Source organism: Heterocephalus glaber, unplaced genomic scaffold (assembly GCF_053883595.1).
Source record: "Heterocephalus glaber isolate CG9 unplaced genomic scaffold, H.glaber_assembly_v1.0 deba00000347, whole genome shotgun sequence".
NCBI classification, from domain to species: Eukaryota; Metazoa; Chordata; class Mammalia; order Rodentia; family Bathyergidae; genus Heterocephalus; species Heterocephalus glaber.
The window spans coordinates 57,502,506-57,507,619 of record NW_028258143.1 but is presented as its reverse complement, the minus strand read 5'-3'; the positions used below and the strand labels follow the sequence as shown (position 1 = coordinate 57,507,619).

The window sequence follows — 5,114 nt, the reverse complement described above, 5'->3', positions numbered from 1 at the left end:
ATGATGAATGTTATTATATTGTATACCTAAAATGTACCAATAATTAGAATAGTAATCGATAATGCAAAATAGGAAGAAAAGGTCCAAAGTGGTAGGTGTAGTGGGAGGGGCACGGGAAAGAAGGGAAGGGAAAGGAAAAATGATGAGAAATGGAAAAAATGGAAATAAAGTCTTTGTAAATAGGAAAGGGTGGAGGGGGTGAAGGGGGGGCTAGGAATGGGGAAAAAATAAGAACCAAGATGCATTATGTAACGGTACAATTCCCAATGAGAAATGTAATTGTCTTGTATACCTACAATGTACCAATAAAAGAATTTAATATAAAAAAAAGAAATAAACTGCCAGATGGGTAGGAAAAGGCTGCTGTCTCTAGAATTATTCTGTTAAGAAACAAACATTCTGTGTGCCTATTGCATTAAAACAATGATTCTCCTCTGTTCTTCTGGAATTTAAAAGACTGAAGAAACTTCTCCATTGCATTTTAATTTTTATGTATTATATTATTGTTTTTGCCTAACATTTTGAGTTACCACAAAAACAACATTCCTTCAGAGAAGTCATTATTAAGTTAATGTTTTTCACCTCCTTTGTCAAAGTCTGCACTTTAAAAGCTGACCAGTTATGTGAAACTAGTCAGCCAAAGGACAAATTAGAAACCTAATTTCCAGTAAATGAAGCATGAGAAGTCACAGGGCACCACCACCACCACCACACACCAACTCTTGTGCAGTAGTTTTCTCATCTCTTCTAAGTGTTGTGAGAAACTTCATTCTGAAGTGCTAATAAGGAAGCAACCCAGGTCCAAATCAATAAATACAACATTTACTCCTACCTTCACCTCTTGATATGCTTCTAAAACAAGGAGTTCAATAATTTCATTCATACCCAGACTGAGCCTTTGAGAATGCATTATTGATGCTTCCATAATTGAACCTGGCTCCAAGGCCAGCACAAACAAGAAACTCATGGATCCAATCTACCTGACTCTTCAAACAGAGTTTGTTTCTGCTATGTCATAAAGGAGTACATTGTTTGTTAACCACCTTGGAACTTCAGTAGGGGACATATTTGGAGGACACAGTATCTTCATGGGACCTCTGAAATTTTACTGTGCATTTTGATGTCAATGGGTAAATCTAGTTCTATTTGCAAAAGAACATCCAAGATTCCAGAGGTCGCCAGGCCCAGCGCTGCAGGTGTGGATGCGGACATCGCTGGGACAGCCCCTCCCGGTGCTCCGCAGCTGCACCTACCCAGCCAACCCTCCGCTCTCCGCCCACCCTGCCGGTGCAGACCGGGTTTCCAGTGTCTCTTCCTCCCAGTCCAGAACGAGCCGTGTTGGGTTTATGTCTTTACTTGATGAAAACGAGCTGTTGTGCAGCCATTGGTGCCTGTATTGGGGAAACATAGCATTCAAGCAAGAAGCTTAGAGCCTCAGTGGTGAAAATTTTTTCATGTCAGAGACCGAGACCTTTTGCAGTCATTTACGTCATCCTTTCTTCTCCAGACAGAAGATACCAAAAAGTTGCAATCAAAGATCTCTTCATCTTATTGATAAGTCACTAATAAGCCAAAATGTCTGTCAACATCAACTGCAGTGTTTCAGACCAGTTCGATCACTACAAGATGCCCCATCTGATTGCCAAGGTTGAGGGCAAAGGAAATAGAATCAAGACAGTTATTGTCAACATGGTTGACATTGCAAAGGCACTTAATCGGCCTCCAACGTATCCCACTGAATACTTTGGTTGTGAGCTGGGAGCACAGACCCAGTTTGATGTAAAGAATGACCGTTACATTGTCAATGGATCTCATGAGGTGAATAAGTTGCAAGAGATGTTGGATGGATTCATTAAAAAATTTGTTCTCTGTCCTGAGTGTGAGAACCCTGAAACAGATCTGCATGTGAATCTGAAGAAGCAAACAACAGGTAATTCTTGTAAAGCCTGTGGCTATCAAGGCATGCTTGACACACATCATAAACTCTGCATATTCATTCTCAAAAACCCACCTGAGAATAGTGACAGTGGTACAGGAAAGGAAGAAAAGGAAAAGAAAAATAGAAGGGGCAAAGAAAAGGAAAATGGATCTGTATCCAGCAGTGAGTCATTGCTCCCCCCCCAAATGAAATCAGTCCTCCCTCACATGCTGTGGAAGAGGAAGAAGATGAACACTGTGGGGAGGATACAACTGAGGAAGCTCAGAGGAGCAGAATGGATGAAATCAGCGACCATGGAAAAGTCCTGACACTCAGGGATGATTTGGAAAGAACTGTAGAAGAGCGTGTGAATATCCTCTTTGATTTTCTTAAGAAAAAGAAAGAAGAGGGCATTATTGACTCATCTGACAAAGAAATTGTTGCTGAAGCAGAAAGACTAGATATAAAAGCCATGGGCCTTCTTGTTCTGACTGAAATTCTTCTTATTGAGATTAGAGAACAAATTAAGAAATATAGGTGCCATTTCCTCCGATTCTGTCACAACAACAAAAACACTCGGCAGTGTCTTCTTCATGGTCTGGAGTGTGAGGTGGCAATGCATCAAGCTCAGCTCCTGTCCAAGATCCCGCAAATCTTGAAGGAGATGTACGACGCAGACCTTTTGGAAGAGGAGGTCATCATCAGCTGGTCGGAAAAGGCCTCTAAGAGCATGTTTCAAAAGAACTTGCCAAAGACATTTGTCTCAAAGCAGAACCATTTATAAAATGGTTGAAGGAGGCAGAGGAAGAACCTTCTGGTGGTTAAGAAGATGATGAAAATGAGAACATTGAGGTGGTTTATTCGAAGACTGCCAGTGTGCCGAAAGTTAAAACTGTGAAGTCTGACAAGAAGGATGACTACATTGACATCGATGCCATTTAAAAAGAAGGATGTGACCTAGCTAACAGTGTAATGCTGCAAACTGTTCTTCATTATCAGCCAGAAGTGCAACATGTATGTGCAGAAGCTAAAATGGCTTAACATCATGCTACACTTTATATAAAAACCTATTGCTGTGTGTGGTCTGCAATTAAGCCCAGTGAGACATCTAGGGAGTCCATACACAACAGTGAGCAGATGTAGTTTGCTTATTTACAGCATGTTTCTTTTGGAAAAACTAGTGGTGGACATATTTGGATCACATTTATACAGTTAAAAAAATAAAGATTTGATTTTGGTCAAAAAAAAGAACATCCAAGAGAATGTAGTTGCAGGAAAGTTTGTAGAACAAACCTGGGCACTAAATATTGTACTAAGTCTTCAAAGTTAACACTTTAATTTCCAAGATAATAGGTATTCAACTACAGTTCAAGTAAAATAAATGCTATTTATCATATAAATATTCTAAGAATCCACAAATAAACTTTGTTCATTCTATTATTGCTTTCCAAACAGTGTAGATTGAAAGCAAATCCCTCTCTGTCTTTATATTTCCAGACCAAAAATCCAGGCTTTTTGGGGGTTGGGGGCAAACAACCTGTGCAGTCACAATGGACCCATGCCTAGAAGGGTCTTGTGCATGATTCAAAGCTCTAATATCACAAGCTCCAAAGTTTTTAGTAAGTTTTGAACAAAGGGCCCAGCATTTTCATTTTTCACTGAGCTATACAATCCTGCCTAAGAGTCTGAATTGTCTAAGTCTCCTGTGGGGGTCCATCTTCTCTTTGCTATCTGTGGTTCTGGGATTAAGACATGAATTAATGCTGCAAGTCAAAAGGCAAAGCCAACCTGAGAGGCACAGAGAACAACTGTGGAAGCCTCTGTTGCTACAAGTGTTCAGACAGCAAGAGTTGCCTATTGAAATGAAAGGCTCTGGAACTTTCTTAAGGTCTTCTCAAGTCCCATCACTTTTTCCTTGCTCACAACTAACCAGAGTTTCCAGAAGCCCCAAGCTTTGTGTATTACCTGTACTTAAAAGTGTTTGTGCTTTGGCTTGCAAATTTTCACTTTGATTAACTCAGAGAAGGCAGCAAAATAGGTTTGTCTGCTAACCTCATTCAGAGCCCCACATACACATGTTCAACTTTTGGCTGAAATGAGTCTGATTCAGATGTTTTGCACAGCATTCTTTAAAGTGGTCTACAATACTCATCGTACAATCTAAAGTAACCAATAACCTCAGTAGCTCTATTACATCAGAAAATACATAAGAATGACAGTATGAGCAATATACTCTGCTTCAGGAAAGATAAGCAATTCACTAGAGATGTGGAATGCTGTTTCCTAAAGCAATTTCAATTCTTGATGTAGTTATAGGAAAAAGCTATTAGTCATAGCACAGAATGAATCAAGTCCAGAAGAATATTCTGCAAAGGCTAAATCTTCCTGTCAAACTCACAGGCAAGCTACAAATAAAAAAGAAAATGAAAGCTCGTCTTCTCTTTAAGACAGAGGATATTTTTTCTGTGAACTCCTTATGTACAAACTATGTATTTATACCATTTACACAACAGGGAAACACATCCACTAACTCGATTCACTGACTCCAAAATCCTGTTATGTATTAGTAAGGTTCTTCATTATGGTTAATGATTTTCCCCATTTTGAGAGAATCACTTTTCCTGGTTGGCAGGTTACAAACTATTTTGTCTTTCTGAATACTGCCATTTGTCCTATGTATTTTCAGTGAATCATTCCTCCTCATCCAAAATTCCTTTGACCTTAAAGTTAGGGGCATTTATCTCAATATCATGAGTCTACAGGAATCCTCCAGTCCTACCCCATGCCAGAAGGACAGGGTGGATCAATGCCACATTCGGGTCAAGACTGAATGCAGACAGAGATTACCAGCACATCCTAGTTGGTTAAATAAATAATACTTTCTTTGAGAATTGCCAGCTGTCTCATCGGGTCTTGAATTCATATCCCAATAGCTCCCATCAGCTGATTCCAAACTTTTAAGAAATAAGGAAGAAAAGAAGGGAAGAGACAGATTCGACATTTTCATCCAACTTAAAATATACACCACTACAGCTTCAGCTTCCTTTAAAACAACAAATAAACATAATGTACAAAATGGATCCACTAACTGGTCCACTGACACCAAAATCCTAATCCTTATTATGCACTGGGATGGCTCTTCATTGTGGTTAATCATTTTCCTCATTTTGAGAGAGAAACACTTTTTCTGGTTGGC

At 39.4% G+C, this 5,114-nt stretch overlaps 1 pseudogene; it reads left to right on the top strand.

The window, feature by feature from the left end:
• The first annotated feature begins 1,069 nt into the window (after nucleotides 1–1,069).
• LOC101701120 (eukaryotic translation initiation factor 5 pseudogene) lies at nucleotides 1,070–3,422 on the top strand (annotated as a pseudogene).
• Nucleotides 3,423–5,114: the final 1,692 nt, after the last annotated feature.